The sequence below is a fragment of the Heterocephalus glaber genome, unplaced genomic scaffold, assembly GCF_053883595.1.
Source record: "Heterocephalus glaber isolate CG9 unplaced genomic scaffold, H.glaber_assembly_v1.0 deba00001523, whole genome shotgun sequence".
Taxonomy (NCBI): Eukaryota; Metazoa; Chordata; class Mammalia; order Rodentia; family Bathyergidae; genus Heterocephalus; species Heterocephalus glaber.
In genome coordinates this window covers 31,594,108-31,619,226 of record NW_028258327.1, presented here as the reverse complement: position 1 = coordinate 31,619,226, position 25,119 = coordinate 31,594,108, and the positions used below count along the sequence as shown (strand labels likewise).

The 25,119-nt window shown below is 39.1% G+C and overlaps 1 protein-coding gene across 2 annotated transcripts in view; it reads right to left on the bottom strand.

Moving 5' to 3' along the window:
* Slc22a3 (solute carrier family 22 member 3) overlaps positions 1 to 25,119 on the bottom strand; it is a 144,253-nt gene that overhangs the window by 105,618 nt on the left and 13,516 nt on the right. The gene's annotated exons all lie outside the window — the stretch shown is intronic.

Below are 25,119 nucleotides of genomic sequence, written 5' to 3'. Positions count from 1 at the left end.
AAGTAATTTCTACTATACTGTCCGGTTTTAAAATAATGTTACATCATTTTTTAAGTGTATCCAGGAGAGTGTAAATACAGTAGCAATTGGTCACTTACACATTCATCCAATAGAAATGAGTTCTCCAACAGTATAAAATTTGATATTAGTCTTTTTGTTCTTTGAGTGCTTATTTTTATTCACATATACATTTATCCTAATTTAATATATTTTATGTAGAAAATTTTTTATTGTTTACCATACTTCTGTGTGCAATAAGTTATATATTCACTGACATTTCATTTTTAAAAATTTCCAGTGGCAGTAAGTCTCTAAATATTCATTTTATTTTCTGAGTTATAACTATTATTACTTTCAGAGTATGATTGAAAAAAACATGATGGGTCATGCATTTTGAGAAATAATTATTATACAAGAGTAAAGCTCTGCTGGAAATGTACCTGCCCATTTCAAGGTTAAGAGAGGGGGAACTTTCACAGATAGGTCAATAAATCTGTGGATGAATAAAATTCATTCCTAGAATGAGCCATGGTGCAACATCTAGTCTATTCCTTTTTTTTTTAGTTTCATAAATTTCTTATCCAAGAAAGCTTATGTGTAAAAATAAACTAATGGAAATAGAGTTTTGTTTTAGTAGTGTTACTCAATTCTTTGACATCCTCCTCAGTTATATACCAAGATTCACATTCTAATCTAACATCTAAATTATTTTGATTTTTCTAATGGCCAACATGTTGTTTAAGTCCTGGTGCAATTTTGCTAGAAGAAAAGAAATGGAAACCACCAGACTTACAGAAAGTTATTTAATCTAGTCATTAGTCACTTTCTTTTCTCTCTCTTTTTTAGTTTTATTTATTTAAATTTTTTATTTTAATTTAATACAAGTAGATATTAATAAAGAAAATACAAAAACACTCTTTTATGAAAAAATAAAACAAAACTTCATTACAAAACAATTAGAGAATAACAGTAGTTACTATACCGAATCACTTTCTTGTAACCAAAACCAGTATTTCAGACTTCCCTATCATTTGGTGCCCCACAGGTTGCTAAACTTTCAGTCAAAGCATCATTGCAAGATGGGAGAGGGTGACAATTCCTGTTCTCGGGCAGATTCATTTGAGGGAAAGAGGACATAAGTAAGCTGAGGATCTGAAAACAGATTCCTTGGAAACAGCCAGGCCCTCCAACCTGTGACTATCTCTGCAAATCCCCAAAGGGTGTATCAGCTTGACAACTTCTGCTGTAGACTGTACTATGAAGAGAAATTACTGCTGTTGGAAAAGGAATTGTGAAATGTCTCACAAAGGTATGAGGTGTGATCATAGAATATGGTAAATGTTTAAAATTCTAAAATTATTACAGTAAAAGACACATTGCCATTAATCCTCCTCACAGTACTCCCCCTTGCTTCGAGCACATTTATCTCATTACTCTTGCCATTTTCTGAAGCATTTTGGGATGTTCTCTTTCCTGAGTGTCTTTATGAAATTTGATCAAAACTTCAGTGAATGCTGCTGCCAAGGGTCATCCAAGGAAAGGCAAGCTCATAAAATCATTATAGTGTGTCCTCAGCTATCTTAGATACTGGAACTTGCACCATGAAACTTTTGGCTCTTCCTAAGTTAAAATCACCATGGAAGGTAAAGGTCTTTATTCAGTACAGGACATCAAGGCAGCTGTGACAGTGTAACTAAAGACACTGCCAGAAGATGACTTCCAGAACTGCTGCACAAAGGGTCAAGAACAATGAGATAGGGTGTTTGAAGTGAGAGGGAATATTTTGAGGATTAATGGCAAAGTGGTTTCTATTACAATGAGTTTTTAAAAACTTAAACATTCACCATATTGTTTGTTCACAATGCATATATTTCATATACAAACAAATCTTTATTCACAAGACCCAACTTCTGGTCTTGGTTCTGTAGCTGATGACCTGTTCCTTAACATTCAAAGCTTTGGCAATAGTAACTGCCCCACTTCAGAGTGGCTGAAAAAGTACATTGAGATTAAAGAAGCAATGAGACTGACATACATGCATAACCCTAGTATCTAATTCTGGTAACTTACAGGGATTGTTATCAATTTTTTTCAAGGCACAATTTTATTTTAAGTTTATAAATAATTTTTACACTTGATCTTAGCCAAAAGGTCAAAAAGCAGCTGTAAATAATTTTTTATCTGAAATAATTCCCTGTTGGAGTGAAGCATATAAAAGAACATACCTAGAAAAAAATGTACATAAAAATCTCAGAAAGCAAGCAGATTATTTGATTATCAGAGAAAAGGCAACATGTAGCTTTATCATTGATACAAATACCCATCCAATAGAATTTGCTTCATCCAGCTGTACTTCAAATCATTGGGTTAGCTACATAGCATAGGGTATGAACCATCCTTTTCACAGATGACACAGCCCTGCAAGAGTGACCCTTTCAATGGTTGGCTGGCATTTGAGTTGTGTGAATTAAAACCAGATAGTCTTTAAACCCACAATGTGTCCTTCAACATAAAACTGATGGTCTTTTCCACTCTCCTCCCATAACAGAAATAATAATGATTTATTTAAATAAAATTAAATGTCAAAATGGTTAGAGTCCTGTGATAACATTTTCTAAAATACTCTGAGAATTGGAAAAAACAAGAATTAAGATATATTATGTAGGGCCAGGGATTTAGCTCAGTGGTTTTGCAGCCTGCTGTGCAAGCTCAAGGACCCGAGTTCAAGCCCTGGTTAAAAAAAAAAAAAAAAAAAGATATATTATGTACAGGCACAAGTTCTCTGTGATGCATGTGATCATTGTGTATGGCAAACATGTACTAATAAAAAACTAAATAAAATTTTAAAAAGAAAAAGAAATAAAGTACTCTGAGAGCCTGTCCCAGATACTGCCTGCCCCTCTACATTTCTGCATCTCAGGGGGTGGAAGTCTACATTTCCCAGACTGCTTTGCAAAAGGACATGATTGGGTTTAAGGAGCAGTGGGGATCAGAAGGCAGGAGGGAGGTGATGGAGATCTGTACCTGTCAGCAGCTCTGGATCCAATCTTAGCAGTGATAACAGTGGCTGGTAGCTCTAGGAGTCAGCCAGGGCTTACAACGACTGCCCTGCAAAGGGATAGGCCCCAAGGTGTGGGAGGCTTTGAAACTGTCCGTCCAAGCCCAATGTGGTGATGCATGCCTGTAACCCCAGGACTCCAGGAGGTTGAGGCAGGAAGATCTCAAGTTCAAGTCCAGCCTGTACAACTTAGCAAGTTAGTGTTATCCTGTCTCAAAATAAAAATTAAAAAAATAAAACAAAATTCCCTGGGTTCAATCTCCAGTGTGGCAAACTAAAAAAAGAAAAAGGAAAAGGAAAAAGCAATTGGCCATCCACCAGTACATGGGCTGACCAGCAACACTCTCAAGATACTACAAGAGCTCTTCTTCCTGGTCCCTTTCTCTCCTTTTCTAGCCCTTCCAAAACAGCTCAAATACAAATCCTTTTATTAAATTTCTTTCTGCTTAAAATACTTAGCCTGGTTTCTGTTTTTATGACTAGGGTCCTGATGGCTTTCAAGAGTACAAAATAAATAAACTTAAAAATATATATATTTTTTATTTTTATTTTTTATTTTTTGGTACCAGGGATCAAACTCGGGACCTTGAGCTTGCAAGCAGGCGGCAGAACCACTGAGCTAAATCCCTGGCAAAGTATATATCTTTTAAAAATGCACACAGACACACATGCACATGTATGTTTCCAGTACAGGGAATACTGCAGATGTAGGACTCAAGGGCAAAGTTTTGACTCTGATTCCTAGTTAGGGGGACAGACTCCTGCCTCTGTCTCCTGGGGCTGGTGTTTCCCAAACTTCTCTGAACTCACTGCCTGAAACTGAAATTGTTTGGCCTGAGATATGTTTAAACATAAGTCAGCAGGCACTGAATCCAGGTGACTGACTGCATTGGCAAGGCTTTTCTCTCCTAAAATAAGCACTAGGTGTTTGTAGTCTCTCAGAAGGCCTAAACCCACTTCTTGCCAATGGGAGGCCATTGTAGACCACCAAAAATTTACTTAAGTCTGAATTAGAGGCACAAGAATTTAAGTCTTTCCTTTAAGACAATTTATGTAGAACAAGTTAGACATCTCTGATTTTTTCTTTAAAGTGCTTTTTAAATGAAAAAATGTTTTAAGTTTTTAATGTTCATACATACATGTGTACCTATCCTGTTACTTATTAATCTTCAAAGTCACTTTTGGACAAAGAGAATAACTCTCCTTGGCATGAGCAGAAAGTCAATCTGATAAGGCCAAAAGGATTACATTGCTTTGTTGTGCAGAAAGCACAAGCAATTCCAGCCAAATTAGGTGCCTCTGAAGGGTTTCTAACTTAGGGCTGTTTTTAACGTAACATAGACATTATGTTAATTTGAGATTAATTATAAAATGCCAAGGCAAGTTATTATTAGACATATGTCAAAGTTGTTGACTTTTAAATTATTCTTAAAAATAAAGTGACAAAATATCTGCAATATACAAAGCCCAAAGGTAAGAAGTAAGGTAAAAACAATAATGCAACATGCAAAAGAATTAGAAACTCAGGAGAAGGCTTTGACTGACCTTTAAATCATAGGGTCAGCCATCAGCTGGATTTTCCATTTAGGTTTATGCAGCCCTCTGATTAGACTCTGACCTGAGATTTGAACATTAGAAGACAGAACAGTATTTGAATTCATTCATGAGGCAAGAGAAATAGTGCCCATTCATTGTTTGCACTGTTCTGGGAAAAAGAGAAGTCTCTGAAGGCAACTTACAATGCCTATGTGCCTCTTTTTCAACTTTGTAAAAATGAGCTCCATTATGATTAAATGTGCTCTGTTTCTCAAAGGTTCATGTGCTAGAAGTTGGTCTCCAGTGTGGCAGTGTTCAAGAGGTGGTAGAACCTGAAATCTGGGAAGCTGAGGAAGTAGGATCCACGTTTGAGGCCAGCCTGTGCAACTTAGGGTCTCTGTCTCAAAATGAAAAATTTAAAAAGGGGTTGGGGATGTATCTCAGTCCAAAGGCCCTGAGTTAAATCTCCAGTACTTATTTAAAAAAAAAAGAGGTAGGAAATTAATACTGTTCTCTCAGGACTCTAGTTAGTCCACTTGAGAATGGACTGATGTAAAATGAGTGAGCCTGATTCCAGAATAACTCTGGCTTTCTGTCTTGTCATTGCAGCTGCTGTGCTGCAATCTACCATGAAGCCCACACCAAAGGCCAAACAGAAGTGGCTGCCTGATCTCACACATTCAGCCTGCAAAACTCTGAGCTAAGTAAACCTCTTTGCTTTATAATTTTGTTACAGCAACAGAAAATGGACTAATACAAGTTATAAATAAAAACATTCCTAATCAGCTCTTAGCTCAAAATTGGGAGCCATTAAACTCTCATCAGTTAAAATCATTAGTGACACTTTGGCTTGACTGCCAGGTATGGTGTGTCCCTGGCTACATCTGGCACTAGCCAAAGAATCACATGTTAACTTCCATGGGCAGGTTCCATTATAAATCAACAGCAAGGCACCACTGAGCCTAATAATGGTTAAAAATTACAGTATTTAGTGCTGAGGATTTAGCTCAGTGGTTCTGCCACCTGCCCAGCAAGCACAAGGTCCTGAGTTCAATCCCCAGTACCAAAAAAAAAAATTATAGTATTCAAAAATAAAATAATTTGGATGGAGTATTCATGAGGAGAAAAATGATCATTTTTAATTCTCTTCATAATTGAAATATTTTAACCTGATCTGGTCACATTATTTTGGCATCTTCGATTAATATCAAAACATAATTCTTTCCTTACAGATATGAATTGTCATGATACAATAGCTGAATCTTGGAAGCAGTCTGTATGTCCATCAACAGATGAATGGAAAAAGAAAATGTGGCATTTACACAATGGAGTACTAGTCTGCCATAAAGAAAGATAAACTTGAGTCATTTGTAGGAAAATGGATGCACCTGGAGACCATAACATTAAGTGAATCAGACAAACAAGCTCAAATATCATACAGTTTCACTTATTTGAAAAACCCCAATTATAAATAAAGAGTAAAATAAAAGATAGATAATATAAAGTAGGGAGATAGATCTTTCTCAAATGGGAAGAAAATCAAGAGATGGAAGGAGAGGAGAGAGAGAGAAGGGAGAGGGAAAGAACAAAGGGATTAAGATGTGTTGTATACATGCACCAACTACACACAAGAAATGTGACCATGTACTAATAAAAAAAAAACTAATCACAGGTATTTCTAGCTAACTTCAGTCTGGAGAGCTTGGCATTATTCACACAGGGCAAAGAAAAGAACAGAGATAGGCACACCTGGTTTCTGCTTCTGTGAGGAGCTTTTTATAAAGTTTGGGAGCCGAAGCCAATCTATGTATTCTAGCAATTGAGATGGAGACTGAATATCTAAGAGAGGGATGCACGGAAAGAAATGACTGGCGGGGGCAGAAGCAGGCAGATCACGAGAAAGGTGGGATGTAAATAGACTGCAACAATGAGCTGAATTTAGGTGGGAAGCAAAGGGGAACAAAGGACATTTGAGGCAATGTGGTGAGATGCCCAAACAGAGACAGACACGTGGACAGCCTGAGGTTCTGCCCCCGCCCCGCGTATGGAGATGTGAAGATCAGTCTTTTAAGCTGAGCAGCCACCTGTCTCCCACCTTCAGTGCTGAAGGGAGTGCAAATCCATGGTGAGACAGGAAACCAGAGGCATAGGAGAGATCAGGACAGGAGGAGGGTGAAGCTCAGAAGGATAGAGGATGAGCCTGGAAAGGCCTCCACACAGAGCAAGAGCACGGGAAGAGGAAATTAGCCAGAGAGATAGAGTGAACTGAGAGTTTATAACCATTGCCTAGAACACAAAGGGTCCTGATCCTCGCTTGTCCTGGCCACCAGTTCCTAGGGCTTCTCATGGCCATGATTTAAGGTATGGTTAAGCAAATAAGCTTTGAAAGAGGATGGAAAGGTCTCTTAAAATACGTGACTTTTTGTCTGACTTGTTACACTGGGAGAAATGAAAATACTACACTACATCAAAAAAGGTACACTAGATACATCAGCCCCTCCATTCAGGCTGTTTCATTTCTCTGTGGTGAAGACATGTAGTTACGCATCTCAACACATTTACAGTTTCTCTAAATGACTGACCGTGTGGAAAGACAGAAGATGAAAGGCTCCATGTGTGCAGAGCTGAGCAGAGGAGTGGAGATGCTGGAATCACTCAGCTGAGATTGTGGCTGTGTCCCCGCCCCCAGCTCTGTGCCCTTTGGTGATTGTCTTAACACCAGACCTTCTGTGTCCCCATCTAGAAAATGAAAAAACAGCACTGATGGTGTTACTGAGATGACATAGGTACTATAAATATATTACTAATTACCTTATGATCAGTCATATAATGATGATGATGATAATAACTAATGGTTTTAAAAAGAGATTTTCAAGACTGGCTGCTCTTTAGAGATTACTTAAGGTAACTGAAAAACATCTGAGCTCCACTTCAGACCAATTAAATCAGAATCTAGCCTAACATGTAAGTGTTGGATAAGGTTATCAGCTATTTAGATGTCTTCTGGGTATAATTAATTGTGGCATGTTCTACCTGAGTTGAATAATGTCTTTCCCCACCAAAAAATTTTATTTCTAGGATTTCAGAATGTGTACTTCTTTGGAAATAAAGTCTTTGTGGATATAATCAATTAAAATGAGGTCATACTGGTTCACCTAATGATAATCACTCACATAAGAAAACAGAGAAAAAGGCATGCAGTAGAAGGAAGTATGTAGAGACTAAGGCAGAGATAGGGGTTTGGTGTCTACCAAGGAGGGAGGGGCAAGGAGTGTGGGCAATTACAGAAGCCAAGAGAGAGGAACAGACTGAGTGCTCCTAGGGCCTGCACGGAGAGCATGGCCCTACACAAACCTAGAGTTGCCACTTCTGGCCACAGCAAACCCTAAAAGGAAAAGCCACTAGAACTCCAAATCCCATGGACATCTCCTGATCCCACATGTTGTAGTTTAGATCTAAATGCCTCCCCCCACAAGGTCTTATGTGTTCAGAGGTGAGGCTTTTGAATGGTGATTGGATCATGGTGCACCATACTCATCAGTGGGTTAACTCACTGTGAATGTGGTATTAGGAGCTGGGGATGGCTGGAAGAGGTGAGTCACTGGGGGTGTGACTCAGAAGGGTATACAATGGCTCCTTCCTTCTCTTTCTGCTTCATAGCTGCTGTGGGTCAAGCAGCTCTCCTCTACCATGCTATTTCTGCCTTGGAGTTAGCCAGTCACAGACAGAACTTTCTGAAACTGGGAGCCAAAATAAACTTTTCCTCCTTTACACTGTGGGTGTTGGGTATTTTGTCCCAGTGACAGGAAAGTGAATAGTATACCAAACAAACCAGAAAAATGACAATAAGTGGACTCTGAAAGGTCCGAACAGGCACTATATCACCCTTGACAGATTTCAGGGCACTTGCCAGAACCCAACAAACTCCATCCCTCTGTAAACATCAGTAGAGCGAGGAAACAACCAAGCAAGGGCAAGCCTCGGCAGTTCAGAAGAGCAGAACCATCTGTACACTTAGAGAAAACAATTCCAGTGAAACAGTTACTGCAAGAAACAAGAACTGAAAAGCTTGAATTCATAGTTTCAGTGAGATGCAATAAGCTCATGTATTGATAAAATAAGGGCAATTTATCATGAAAGGGAGCATCCTGTCAAAAGGCATATTTTAAGATTCAAATCAGAAATGAAATTTCCAGCTGGTCTGCCAGTTTGGGAGCTGGAGCTCTCCCTCACTCAAGCTGTGCATGGGGTAGGGGAATTCACTCAGCTGATGAATAAATAAATATGGATTTTTATTATGTTTTTCTCAGACAAATCAAATTTAATAAAACTAGGCATCAGCATTTTTTGGCTCTTGTAACACAAGACCTACATGACAATATTTCCCTTTTCCACACTTTATTTTATTTATTTATTTATTCATTTATTTTTTGGGTACCGGGGATCGAACTCGGGTCCTTGAGCTTGCGCAGCAGGCGGTGAAACCACTGAGCTAAATCCCCGGCCCCTTTTCCACACTTAAAAGTCACACGAAAAGTGCTTTCAGACTAGAAATCACTTGGAAATCAATGTTTTGTTTTATTAAGAAAACTAAACAGCTCCTACTATTATGAAAGTGTACTTTAGGAATTTCAAGTTTTTAAAATTTTCTCTATTCCACTGAACTCATAACAGAGTGAAATGAAGTGTTACTGTCACCACATCTGATGCTGAAATCTTAGATGCAAGGTATTGCTGGTACTCTCTTTGCTCCAGACCCCAGTACATCATAAGCAGGGTTTTAGTTCAGCATTTCAGATCAGTAGAAAAATCATGGCTAAAAATGGACATCACGATATTCTATTAGCGTGGCCGGGTGTGGTGGTACATGCCTATACTCTCAGGAGGCTGAGGCAGGAGGATTGTTGCGAGTTCAAGGCCACCCTGGGTTACATAGCAGGACTCTGTCTCCAAAAAACCAAAATAACCCCATGTACAATATTCTATTTGCTAACAAGGCATCTCTCTTTTTCTCTCTCCATATCTTTAAAGCCAATATTTAAGAAAATAAATTTACTTTAGAACACTTCTTTCCTAAGTCTAAATGTGTGCCTTAAAGTTTTATATGTAAAACTTTGAAGCTATTCATCCACCATTAATTAATTAATTAGCTAATTGATTAATTTGGTGTCCTGGGGACTGAATCTAGGAGCATGGCACAGAGTTATTTCCCCAGCCCTTTTTTACTTTTTACTTTAAGACAGGGTCTCACTAACTTGCTAAGTTACCCAGACTGTGCTCAAACTTGGAATCCTTTTGTCTCAGCCCACCAGAGTGTATGAATTATAGGTGTTCGCCACCATACCTGACTCACTTCCCCTTTAGAAAAATGCTAATTTAAAGGTGTACACAGTATCTGCTCATGTTTTTACCACTATTCTCAGTCCTAGGGACCAAGGTCACCTTAAACAATGGAGAAAAGGCATTCCACAGTACTATGTTCCCCTATATCCACTATGATTCCTAAGACCCAAAGTTCAAGCTTCTGGGAACATGCTTTCAAAAATATGTTTGCTGATAGGCTTTAAAAACATTATATTAGCATTATGCCACAGTGATACATGCACACCCATGTACATAGCAGCACAGTTTGTAATACCTAAATATTGGAAACAGCTCAAATTCCCATCAATCAATGAATGGATAAATATGTGTTTTTTATACAATGGAGTACTATACTGCCATAAAGAAAGAAAACTTTGAGACATTTCTAGGTAAATGGGTGCACCTTGAGACCATATTCTTAAGTGAAATAAATCAGATACACATGTTTAAATATTGCATTGTTTCTCTGGTGTGAGAAACCAAAGGACCAAAACAGGAGGAAAATGTTCAAATGGGAAGGGGAAACGGAGTGGGGGAGGATAAAAAGAAGAAAGGAAGGCAAAAGAAAAAAAGAGAATAGAAGGAAAAAATGGAAACAAAGCTTTTTTAAATAGGGAGAGGAAGAGAGGTTGAAGGGAGGGGAGGGGAATGGAAAAAAAAGAAGAAGCAATGGGCCGGGGATTTAGCTCAGTGGTTCTGCCCACCTGCCACGCAAGCGCAAGGATCTGAGTTCGATCCCCAGTACCAAAAAAAAAGAAGCAGCAAGATTATCTACAGGTATAAATTCCCTAGGATGAATGTTATCATCATATATATCTAAAATATACCAATAAAGTTAATTTTTAAAAAATCAAATTAGGGATAAAGGTCCTTTAAGCAGCTGTATATATGACTGGAAAAATAATAATCTACTGTACAATAATAACAGCTCCTACCTGTGGTGTTGGAGAGGAATGTCTTTATTTTGGTTTCTGCTTTGAAAATGAGGTTATCCCTCCTTTAGATAAAGCCTAATCAACTCAATGGTTCCCACTTGAATAAAGTTCAGGTTTTTATATTTATTTCTAGGCCCTTCCCATCAGGCCCTGACACATTTTTAAATCTTTATGACCTATGACTTTGCACTCTCTCAGCTGCACTGGCATATTTACCCACATTCAAATTGGCTTTCCCATCCTGAGCTTCCCACTGTTTTCTGTCTGGCTCATCATTTTCCCGTCCCTTCTCTGCCTGATAAAGTCATAAAGCTTAGATGAAATGTAGGCACTGACTGCAGATGCCCTGCCCAGCAGAGCCTTCAGAGACGCCAACTGCAGTTAGCTCTAGAAGTTAAGCCCCTGAATTTTGGCCACATATCTTGGATTAGCCAGAAAATCTCAATTCTAAAGTTTTTCTTTGTCTCTAAAATGAACTTTTGGCTGAGGGTGTAGCTCAGTGTTGGAATGCTTCCCTAGCACATGTGAGGCCTTGGGTTCAATCCCCAGTACTGCAGCAAAAATAAAATAAAAATAAAAATAAAATGAACATTTTACTCAGATAATATATCCCTATTTTTTGGCTCAAAAGCTTGGATTTACTATGTTTTCATTCTGTACCACCAGTTTTAAAAGCTGAAAAAATTAATCAATTATTTTAAAAAGCATTGTTTTAAATTTTTTTGTAATTTAAGTAATACAGTAACTATATGGAAATTAGAAGAAAACAAAAATCTTTATCGTCACCTGCAATTCTACTCTGATATGCATATTCTTTTAGATTTTGTTATCTATGCTTTGTACTTATGTGTGTTTTATAAAGATGAAATTATTTTCATTTTATAAAATCTACACATGACATATGAATATGCGAATCTTCTATGCTATTATCATGAATGGCCACAAAATATACTATATACATGACCACGGTTCTTAAATGAACTCTTAAGTTTGGATAAGGCATTATGTGACTTTTTTCACCTTTATTAAACAGACACACCAAAGTCATATTTTAAAAAGGGAATACTAAGAATTTTTGTAGAAGAATTTTGAAGTATAGTCACATCAGAGCAAGCATATGAATGTACTGGATGCAAAAATTAAATTATAACTTCAATAAAATTATTCTAGTTGTTTTTAAAACCTCATATTCCAACTTATTCTAAAACAAATGTTAAAAATATTATGTAACATAATTTAATAATTTATGTAGATTACAAGCCCTTTTGTAAAACACACAGATCTACTCAAATAAATGTGCTTGAGCACATTCCACAGATATCCATTTGTTTCCCCAGTTTTTCAACTCCAATTTTTCAAAAATAAGATATCAGAATAGCTTAGATTAGCCTGAATTAATTATAGGGATAAAAACCTTTTCTTGTACATAATTGATTTTGTGGCCTTTACGTAATAATCCCCTGGACAAATTTCTTGAAATAAGTGAGAGCTACAAAGGCTTTTTTGTTTTTTAAGTTGGGAGAGTTTTACTGGAAATATGAAGAAGAAGAATAGGGGTGGCCACATGGCCTCTTGGTCCAGAGCTAATTATACATTAGCAGAGCATAGGAACTGCTCAATTGTTTAGTGGCCACCTATCACAGGTAGCTCTGTGGTTTTAAAATGACCAATTAAAAACTTTTAAAAGGGTATAAATATGTGAAAATGACTCAGGATATGTGGAAGAAGGAAATGATAAATAAGAAGAATAAAAACCAATGACATATTTGGCTTGTAGATATATATATATATATAATATATTTATCTGCATATGAGCAGGTAATAAAAAATGAGATGCTAATCAGAAAGAAGTACAAAACTTGAGTCATAGCTTCTTGCTTTCCTCTGACACTGACTGAAATTATCCCCAGAGGCTGATATGTATCTGATATAACACAACAGCACAAAACAGAGCCAAGTGTTTGATAACTGTACATACAATACAGTAGAACAAAATACATAGGATTGATCCTTAGCACCATTATAATAGTTAAAATTGATACTAGTCATACAAAGCTTAGCTGCTTTTTACAATTCTTTGGTTTGGAAAAAAGAGAGATACTAAATTAGCCTGCCAGAAAGAAAGACACTTTGGCATTTTACTCTTGCAAAATTTAGTTCTATCACATGTGATTGACATTTTGAAAACTGTAATAGAGATTTTTTTTTTTTTTTGGTACCGGAGATCCAACTCGGGACCTTGCGCTTGTGAGGCAGGCAGCGGAACCACTGGGCTAAATCCCCAGCCCCCAGTAGAGATATTTTTGCTGCTATAAATTTTCTTCAGATACTGCAAAAAGATGTTCTATAGCTTTTCAAGTTCTAAAACCCCACGGGACAAGCCATCAGATGGTGGGTTGGGTGACAGGGATAATGAAGTGGATAGTGGAAATGCATTAAATAGTTTTTAAAAGTTTTAAAAATCCTTAAATAAGTTCATCTCTTTTGAGGAAAATTAAAAGTAAAGTCTTTTCTCTCTGTCCTCTTCCTCTGCCTCCATGTGAGGGCATGATGTTGAATTCTTTGGGTTACTTCTAGAACATCCAGACTCCAATCTCTTTTAAAAATCTACCATCTTGAGATATCAAGGATTTCCTCATTTATATTACTGCCCACCAGACATTCCTTGAGAAAGGGTTCTAGCATGGAAAATAAGAACCATCACATCTTATCAGATTTCAGATTCTGTCTTTCAGAATTATTGGAAGCTCTTTCTCTCTACTTGGAAACCACACCCGGCAATGATTTTCAGAACCTCCCGAGAATATGTAGTAACATGTGCACCTTTTAAAGTTTGCCAGAGCCCACATTTTCAAATATGAACATACTCTTATGACAGACAAGCTGAAGAAATACCAACACCAATGCCCTGTAGAAAATGACTTTTCCAGAATATGAAAACTAGCTGACAGAACTGAAATCTTTGTTATTTTCCTAGCTTAATGCATGTCTTTTTAAACTTCTAGAAATGATTGAATTTGATATGAATATTAAAAGGATGTATTATAATTTTACTCCTACTTTTCTAACTCTAGGATCCTTCTAGAATCTTCTCAAGTCAAATTAGAGAACACTGAATAATCTTGAAGCTCAGGGATCTGCCTGATACGTTCTGACTTGATGCACAGAAAGCGCATTAGATACAAACACTGGGGTCACTCATAACACTCAAAGATTACTATTAAGTGACAAAAAACAATAAACGTTTTAGAGGGGAAAGATAACTTCAAATAATCTAATACGACAGACAGAAGCTATTGTTAGAAGTAGTTGACAAATTACTTCAAGATTAAAAACTGGGAACTGATTTAAGCAAACAAAAAATTTCCAGTCCACCCTCAGCTTTCTTACCAGACTATGTGGATGGCTCCTTCTGTTCTCTGTGTCTTGTGTTCAGTTTTACTTTGTTTATTGTTCTTTTGGTGGTTTGTATTTGAGAGCAAGAGTAAGTGGGATTGGACAATGGGATTGTTTTCGTAACATTTCCAATTGATTGGAATAAGGCAAACATTTAACCTTAGGACAGTTTGTGCCAGGTTTTATGATGGAGAACTTCAAGGAAGTCCAGTCCAGCCTCAGGACAATAGAATTATTGACTGAGTCCACCTGGAGATCTCAGCTTTGCAAACACTCCCCTATGACAACTGCAGAGTTAATAATTTGGACTGGAGTGCAGACCAAACATTGTCAAGAAACTCTGACTGGTTCCACATGTGCAAAGACCTTTTTGCTAGCAGTTCACCTCACTCAACAGTGTCTCCTCTTTTCCTCTTAGGATACTCAGAACTGTCCTTGGCTAGATGTGGCGTACATTAGGAAAGAGCTGATCTTTCCCACATCTGGTGTGCAAAATTAACTTAATATCCAGTTTTTTTGTCTAATTTGCCATGGGACCTGCAATCACAACACCAATAGTTGTGCAAGATCCTAGATCAAAAATATTTGCTTCTTAATGCATTTTACATACAAATTGTTTTTATTATGATGGTCTGGCATTATTAAAACAAAGAAAATGTACATGGATTTCATAATGACTCCATGGCATTTAGCACTTCCTCTCTGAACACACACTAACTAGTAAGCTGGGCTCCACCAGCCAACAGCCTTCAACAGCTGGGTGATTTCAATTCTACACATTCTGGTGAAGACACACCATGGCAGGCTTTCAGTCTGAAACTGAGCAGCTGAAATTCACTTTTATTGGCAATTAACACCCACCTCATGCTCCACTGGACAGAGTTTCAATAAGTTGTTTTACACACATGTTGCCTCACTGAGTCCAGCACTCTGTGAAGAAGACTATTATCCTCACTGTACAGATGAAGAAACCGAGACTTGGAGAAATCAGGACACTGAGCAGAGGTTACACGCTAGTCATTTGGGGGAAAGAGCCCTGAACTCAGACATCTGCCTCCTATGTCCACACCCTGCAGCACCCAAGTCCACCCTGACCTTTGGCTGCTTTGACCTGTTCCTTCAGCCGAACAAAGAATGCAGTTTTCTTTTTTCAAATTACTGACATATACTTTCTTCATTTAACCAAGTTTAAGAGACCATTCTAAAATAATCTTGCTTGGATAAATGTACGGTGCAGGAAATGGCCAAACACTCTTGTTTCAAGATTTTTAAGGCCCTTGTTATTCTTCTTTAAATATATAACGCTTCACTAAAGTATCCCTTTTCCATATGTGAGCCACTTTCATCATATTTTCACCAATTGACTATTGCCTTGTGTTTGAAATAAAATGTCCTATGACTGGTAAAGTGCAAAAAAGTATCGGCATCCTAACAGCCTGTTTTTTCTTTCCCTGCATTTTGGCAGCTTCATATTGCTCTTAGGACCAATTGGCAAGAGGGAAGGTGTAGGCTTTTGAGTATACAAGAGTTATGTATCTTGGTATTAAAATTATGCTTGCTTTGCAAAGAAAAGAAGATTCTAGAATGGAGTGCCATTCTGGCAGTGTTTTGTTTTGTTTTATATGCAGTACTGGGGATTGAACCCAAAGCTTTCACATTGAGTTACATTCCCAGCACCTCTTTTTAAATTTTTAATTTTGAGACAGTTACCTTAAGTCACTAAGTTGCTTAGGCTGGGTTTGAACTTATGATCCACAGCCTCCCAGAGTTCCAGGATTATAGATGTGTGTCATGATTTCTGGCTCATCCTGGCAGTTTATATGTCTTTTTCTCAGCTCAGACTTAGGCTAGACACCAGGAAAACTGACCATTCCTAAGACTGTATTGATTCAGTTTTGCAGAAAAACGGGGACTGTACTGCACAAAGGTGGGTTCTGGTTGTGTGCACTGAGTACCTGACTTTCTGTGAGCCTCTCATACTACCTCTCTGAAGAAATGCAGGAACAAAGGCATTGAAGGTCCAGATCTGGTTTGGGGTGACCATGTGGTCTTCCTTGCAGTGCTCCTCATCTTTCCTCTTGGGAAAACAGTAAGGAGAGCTTTCTGGAACTCCTCCTTCAGCAATCAGTGCACCCACTCAGTTGATCCCTCCGGAGCACACTGGGAAGCAAAGACTTCACCCTCTGTCATTGTAGAGTTTCCAAGTTGAAGGTGGAAACAGGACAACAGGTTAACTTCTTTTAATAACTTCCTGCTTACCCTGGAGGTTGGCAGCATTCTAGGAAAGAGCTGACCAGCCTCCCCTGGTTCTTCCCCCAGCCTCTCTCTCCTGGATCTTTTTCACCTTAATCTGCTCTGAAGTGGAGAGCTGAGTCCCCACAAATGAGCACCCTGCTGCTACAGAAGCATGAGCCCCCCCAAAGCGAGGTTATAGTCCTCTCCGTGTGCGATGGTCTAGCAGGGAAGATTTCAGTCTCACAAGATATTGCCACATTGAAGTACTTCCAGATCTCGCATTCTGCATAATGGGAGCGTCATAAGCAAGCTAACCTTGGTGAAAAGATGGTTCATTCATTCATTCATTCATTCAGACTTTTACAGATTGCTCCTTCATGGGAGGCACACTGCTATGCACTGAAGGGGGATCCAGGTGAAGCTCTGGTTCCAGCTGAGCACCAGGGAGGTGGTATGTGAAATAGAATGCATAGTGGAACACACTTAAATATTGTAAGAGAAATATAGAATACTCTGTAAGAACAGAGGAGGGAGAGATGAGTCCCAGCTGGGAGGTATGTGTCAGGAAAGGCTTTTTGGAGGAGGCAACATCTGAGCCTGGCTTCCAAGAACTGGTCATATCCCAACATATGGAGATGAGGCAGAAGGAAAGGGCATGGGCCAATAAGAAGATCAAAAGGAGAAAAACAGGTGAGGATCACAATATCTAACTAGCTTACTAAAAAATCTGATGGGTAGATTTAATGGGAAGGGGCATTTTAACAGTTCTGTACAATTTATAAAGCATTTCACTACCCACTCTTATTTGAGTCTCACAAAATATGATCTTAAGTCTTAAAATACTAATCATTTTACTTTTAGGGAGGCTCAACTGAGTCAATAAATGTGAATGTAGTTTAAACATGGCAAAATGTTTCATGAAGTGAGGTTTTACTACTTAGTACCAATGATTACAAATTATTAGAAAATATAAATTATTGTATATATATAAATGTACATACTGCTTCCTTAATGCCATGTTCCCCTAACCTAGCTTGATAAATAACAATAGGGGAGCATTAACAATGCCTAGTCCTAAAATTGGATTGCATCATTGTCTGTGATTAGTTTTTAGGGAGATGAAGTTGTCATGAAAAACCACTCATGACAAATGTTGGAAAACTGTAAAACTGGACTAGATATCCACCACAGGAGCAGATGTCCCTGCGGAGGGAGACCTGTACCTGTGAACTAGCCAAAGATGCCATGACTAGAATTCCCACCACCACATACTCTAGCACAACATTGCAGAAGTTGCAGTCTGATTCCTCTTCCCCTGAATCCATGAAGGACCCTTGACTCTCCTGGGACTGATGAAATGGAGTGGAAAGGATGAAATGTAATGCCCAAAGCTGGGTTAGGGAAGAGGATGGTGCTACTGCTTTGAGAATCAGACCATATCTTGGGGTTCTGAGCTGCCTGGTGAGAAGGTGAGGTAGCCATGCTGGGAGGAAGCCCAAGCTACATGGAGAGTCCTATGCAGGTGTCATAGTTGACAGGTCCAGCTAGGGTCCCAGCTGCTAGCAGTACTAATTGCTAATATTTAAATGAAGATATCTCTAGATGCCTCCTGCCAACGCGTTTGGGTCATCTCAGCCTCTGAGCCTTCCCACTGTGGAGAAGACATGCTCATGCCCTGCTAGGGCTGTTCTAAATTCCTGATCCAAATAAATCTGTGAGACTGATAGCTTAGTGTCTCAAGTGACCAAATTTGGGGGTTATGTTTTAACCAGTAATACTAAGGGAAATTTTGACTTGATCTGTAATGGCTTATTTATTTTTGTAAAAAAAAAAAATCTAAGGTACATAAGAGAAAATCCCCACATTTGTTCATTTTGGATGGTAGGTATATGATTATTTGTCATAATTTTCCTTGGAAAATTTTACATTTTTAATTAAAAAGTTGTGATCTAACATGAAATACAAATTTTTGAAATCTCTAGTACATTTATAAGTGCTAATGTCAAAAAATTCACAGGTAAAGATGGTATTTTACTTTATTTAAAGATTCAAAGATAGAGATGGAAATACAATAAAGTAGCCAATAAGGATCACAAGATCATGTTGCTATAATAATTGCTATAATAATTGTTCTAAACAATAGCAAATTTTGATATTATTTCACAAAATGAATTTACAAAATGAAATAAGAATTTTCCTAACAGTCCAGAAAAGGATATCATGATTATGCATTACTTACATGATTTGTTGAAACAGCATGTTAAGGAAGTTAAAATAAATACAGGCATTCATGAATAATTTATCAGTGTATTTTGTCAGGCTTTGAGGTTTGAGTTGTTTACCAATAGAATGTTACTGAAAAAAATTAAGAATAGAAAAATGAAACCATTGACATGAAAGTCTCTGAAGAGCATCTACTTTCTGAGTGGGCACTTGGAAATCTCAGCAGTGTTGGATATAATGAAACATGTAACAGTTAACCAAAAGTTACTTTCTCACCTTAATAACTGGAATACTTCTGACAGACCTCTGCAGATTTCAGATTCATGGTTCCTGGAAGTAGACATGAATCACCAGATAGGCACATGGCAATCACGTCTGTCTGTTCAGGTACATTTGTTTTCCGCAGGAATCAGGAAAAATTTGGAAAAGGGAAGCAGGAGGTGTACAGAGACCACCAGATGAGCAGAACAGTAAAACAGGAAGGTGTGGTGAGCATGCCAGCTGCCTGGAAGTGTTCCCAAGGGTATGGACTCTATTTGTTGCTCTCATACAGGTGATTCAAGACCAGAAGCAGAGAGGTGAGTGACAAGCATCCTGAAAGACATCAGAGACCCCAGAATAAGCTGATTCTCTAGAGGAGACCACACTGGGCTGAGAGACAAGTGGAAGGTGGGCATGCACAGTCCATGTGAGTGCCTAGGACAGAGGAACATGGGTGCTCAGCTGTGGGGACACAGGGATAAAGACGATTGCTCTAAAACTGAGGGACACTCAAGCACGTTCAAATATGAGATAGGCAGCAAATGCTTGTGAGGATAGACGGAGGGCAAGGGGGCTAAAGTGGTGGAAGGGAAGTGGGAATCAACTGAGAAGGTGAGAGGCAGGCACCAGAGCCCAGGTGGGAAATGGGCCTCTGTAGAGGAGGTGTTCCTGCCCTTCCACTGTGACAACAGAAAGAAATGGCAGAGCAGATATGGGAAGCTGATCATCTTCATACAGGATAGAGGAGAAGCTTCTTACTCCAAGCTTTCTATTTCGCAGAGAGTGACGGTATTGTTTTACATCAGTGATTTTTGTTTTACTATGTAGCAAAAGCAAACTATGTTTATTCGACTCATGAATCATTAATTTATCTTGATGAGATTATGCACTATTTGGTGTTGCTTTGATTATTGAAAATTTTTAGTCCCCAAAACAAAAGAGCTAGATATATTCCAGGTATTTTAAATCTTTAGCATTACAGTAGCCTTATGTGAGAAGTTGTCATAACCTTCCATTTTCTAAAGGATGGAATAGAGTCTGGGAGCAACTTTGTGACTCCCCTAAGATAGGACAGCATGGGAATTGGTTTCCAGCTGACCTCACCTCAAACCACTGTCCTGTCCTTACCCACCTGCCTTCAGCACAGCAACTCTCAGAATCACCCAAAAGGCTTGTGAAGACAGACTGCTGGGTGCCCCCCCGAGTTTCTGATTCAGAGGGTCTGGGTGTGGCCTGAGATTCTGCATCTCTGACACCCACCATTCCCAGATGCTGAGGATATAATTATATTATTATAATTATTATTATATTACAAAATAGGGACCCTAGCACATATCTCACAGAATGCATAAGGATTAAGTGAGTTAATAGACATAAGGTACCTAGAACAGTGCAGGGTAAAGCTGGCATTACAGAAATGTTGGTGAAATGTTGGGTGTCCATAAATACCATCTACCGAATGGTACCGATATAGAGTGTCATGGCTTCACCCACTATTATCCTATCATCAATCAGTTAATGTTGGAAGTCTGTCATTAAACAATTAGAATCTACTTTGACATAATCTAGATCAGATTTTGGTTTATAATTTGTACTTTGGAAATTTTGTTTAAAACCTTTTGCCTGACCTTGCAACGTGTCCCTACATTTTCCTTCATTAACTTTACCATTTACTTTGACATTTACATCTTCAGTCTACCTTGAGTCTACTTTTGAATGGGAGGTCAGGTAGGTTTATTGTTTATTGTTCCCTCTAGCCAGTGAGTCACTTGGTTTTTCTCAATCTCATTTACCAAACAATCCTTCCTTTCCCTGAAGAGGTACAGGGCCTCCTTGGGGATCTCTGCTCTGCCTCACCAGTTTGCTGTCTGTCCTTGCTCTGAATCCATACTGCTCTTGCCACTTTAGCTTGTAGTTTCTCTTCATTTCTGGTCTGACAAGCCCTTTCCTCTCTCATCTTCTCCCCCATTTTTTAGTGATCCACCTATTTATAGACCTTTATTCTTTCATACAAACGTTAGACTAATGACATCTGCTTCTTTTTAAAAATGATGATAAATAGGAATGTGGATCCCAGCTCCATAATTACCCCATATTTTATTATGCAGCCAAAGGCAGATAAGATAAAAAGACTATATTTTGTGGAACAAGGTAATAAATTATACACATGAATCACATATTAGCATTAATTCAAATACTTTGGAAACAGAAACTGAGAACGTGGTCTTTCTTGCCCTGGCTTAAAAATTGTGGCTTGAGACAGCACTCCAATTCGATTACTGCTGCATTTCTGGAGCTTTTGTAGTGGTTTGTTTATTTCCTTAATGAAAGAGTTTACAGAGACTAAAAAGACTGGAAAAAACAGTCAATATAAAGATAGTCAATTTATAGCCTATGTATATCTCTTATACCATGACAGGTTATATAGTTTAAAAATCAGTTAAATTAAATGTCTATAAAAGTTTATTAAGAAAAAATATCTAATTTCATACCATGCCATTAAGCAAGAACTGACACTGTAATTTACAAATATAATAAAAATATTTTTATTGTTCTTCTGATAGTTGTAATAAGATGCTGAATTAAAGGCTAGGCTGTGCTCATGTGAAATCTAGAACAAAGGCCAGGATTTCTCTTGGAGTTTGTTTAGCAATGTTATTGGAGTCCTTTCCAAAAAATCTTTATATGTGCAAAAACAGGATTGTAAGTGGGAATAGCTTTCTGGATCAAAAGAGCAGAACAATTTCATGTGGCTATGGGGGTTTTCTCAGGGGAATCAGAAGCAAAGGAAAAAGGACAATCAAGGGAACAGGAAGAGAAGATCAAGGAATGTTCAATAGTACTGATGTTGATTGGTTGCCAACCAGCACCATCTCCAGGACAGAGCAGGTCTCTTCTCCCAGGTAGGGGGGCTCTGACAAGAGGGGGTTCTGTTTGTACCATATATTATCTTTGCTTCTTCCTTCCTTTAGATTCTGCTTTTGGATCCTTTTCCTTTTCTTAAGTTTTATTTTTATTAGTACATATTTGCAACACATAATGACTACATTCACTGTGGGAAGTTGGTACATGTACAGAACCAAGTCCTCTCCTTGGATGTGTCACAGCTGTGGCAAGGAAGAATTGGGGCTGAGGCTGACTCCAACTCCAGAAGGCCCATGCAGGCACAAGGAGTCCTTCAGGGTGACAGGTGATGTAGCCTGCTCACTGTGGTGTGACGTCCACACCAGACTTTGAGGCCATGGCCCTTGTTACTCACAAGCAATCATGCCTGGGCTCATCCTCTCTTTTGGCTCCCTGGAGACTCACTGTGCTGAAAGCAGCTGCCTTCCTTGTCATCTGCTTCCTAGAGCCACTTCTGACAGATCCCTCCAACTGGGAAGAAGCAACTCGAGAGGGAGGCCAAGCCCATGACTGAGCTCAAAGTGCAGGTTCAGGCTCCCCGCTCAGCCCAGTCAGACAGTGGGAAGCCTAGGACAATGGCAATGGGGTCAGGAGGATCCTTGAGGAAGATGAAGAGTCAAACATCTACAGTACTTTGCAAGGGCCTGTGGCTTTGGGAAGCAGGGTCAGGCTGGGATGCAATACAAATTTGGGTAGCACCACCATGTCCTCAAAAAGCTTATCACCTTCTAGGACACTGAGGCCACCACTCACCCCAAACAGCAGCAACTGTGATGCTAAAAGCTGACATTTGCCCCATGTGTCCTGGGAGTGAAGGCATCTTCCCATGCTGCCAGGCCTCCTGCTTGAGCCTGCAGCTCTCAGCCCAGACTCCACTGAGCTCCAGTCTAATAAGTCCAGAGCTCCTTCCCAGTACCCCCCGCTCAGTCTGTGGGAGATCTAAACACATGTGAGGCTCTAAATGAGTCTGCTTCCAGCAGCCCTAGGGCAGACTAGGGTACAAGCTGAGGACTTAGGTGCCACTTTAGTGACAAAAAGCAAGAAGGAGGGAATCATGTGCCAAGGGCCTTCTGCATGGTCTCCAGTTCATGCACATTTCTCATTTTAGCCTTCATAGCCACCTGGACAGAAGAGACTGTTAGTCCCATGCTACAGTTGAATAAATGGAGGCTTGGGAAATCCTACAAAAACATGCAGCTCTCACTTTCTATCCTGGATCTTTCCTTCATCTTTGTTACTAAATTCCAGATTCTACCAGCTCCAGAGAGTAGACTCCTGTCACATGATTATATTGATATCTTGGTGTCTTGCCTAACAAACACTTCCCTCAGGCCTAAGGATTACCATATGGCCCTGATTTCCAGACCCTAGACACTTCTCTAAGTTGATTTCCTCAGTATCTGTTATGAGCAACAACAACTGTCACCAGTTATTTAATACTTAGGTGCACTGGAAGATATAACAAGCACTTTGCATACATTACACAATAAGCCACCATTAATGGACTCCGTACAGGGCTATCCCCAGCTTGTGAGAACCAGAAGTCAGAAAAATCTCAAATTGAGCAAGTTGCTCCCATTCATACAACCAGTAAGCCTGTGTTCTTAGCCATTTATTTGCCTTGGTAATGGAATACACTGTGTCAACTCAGATCTAAAATTTGATCATTTCTCTGCAAAATTTTGCAGCAATAAATTGTCATTATCCACTTATCCATGGAATTAACCAATGCAAAGATGATTTTATTTAGTATTGTAATATATTTGACTAGCTTAGATTTAAAATTGGAATTCTTCTGCAATCCACATACATGCTGGACAGGGGATCGCAGCAATCCTATGAGGATGCTGAGGGGCTGACCAGCGAAGGTCTCAGATAAACTGAGCTACCAAGTAACTGAAACACGACACATAGAAAGATCAAGAACTCTTATGAGAAAGGTTCTTGGAAAAGTGTTTTATACTCCAGACATTAAAAATTTACTTCTTTACTTGAGTTTTTTAAAAAGTTGATATCAGATTAACTCAAATTAGTTTCAATCTACTTTTCTTTTCTACTCTGAGTTTTTTATTTTTTATTTTGTGGTACTAGGGATCAAACCCAGAGCCATGCATGCTAGCCAAGTACTTTATCACTAAGCTACATTCCCAGGCCCAAGATATTTAATATTTTTAATTATTTATGTGACTTCCCTATGAGTATTTCTCTGAAAATTCACTTGACAGCAATAAGAGGGAACTCATTTCCAAACTGGTGTCTACACACAGCATCCCTTTCAAAAACAACTCATCGATAGTAAAGTACACGTTTTGTCACATCATCATGTCTCCATAAATGTGCTACAATCAACCTTCAGAACAGGAGCTCTTGGCATCCAGTCTCCTCTGTTTATTTTATGGCTCAGAGGTATCAGCTTACAAAATCCCTCCCTAGGAGGCTGCAGACACACATGTTACCTTTCATCTCTAGCTGTCAGTCACCCAGTGCTTCTAGTTGGCAGAAGTGTCATGAAATCAGAACCATCCTGTGCATCTGCTGTGCTAAGCAACAACTGGAAAAGACATCTGAGGCTTGGGACGCCGTCACACAGGAGAGGATGAGTTGTCCTCATGTGAGAAGCCCGCATCACACACCTTGGAGTGGGCTACATCCTACTCACACAATTCCCATCTTCTCTCAGGAGGGCTGCCGTGTCTCCGACCTCCCCAGAGCATGAGGACTGGGGTTCCAACTCCAGAAACTCGACATCAGACACATCAAGCCAGAGGACTTGTTAAGCCCAAATTGTCTCACCATTCCTTTTGTCCTGAGAATCAGGACATCCTGCTTCCTTTCTTCTGGCCAGGAGAGGACACCACCAACTACCACCACCAAGGCTCTGACTTATCCAGGTCTCATGGAGGCTTTATTTGGGTGTCTTGTTCTGGACCCTGCTGTCCTGAAGGTATGACACAGAAAACAACCACTTCACAGGGGTAAAATAAAAGCACTCTCAAAGGACCCACTGAAACTGCAGTGAGGACAACTGCATCGCACACAATGGTACCCATGGACTGTCCTGCACTTCCGCATTGTGAAACCAAGAGCAATGAAGCAGCCGTGACTCACTGTGCCACTGTAAAAGCAGCTGAAACCAACAAGACTAAAACTCTGCCCCCTGTGGGTGGGGAGAGGGAGGTCGAAGGATCACTGTCTATCTCCCTAGGC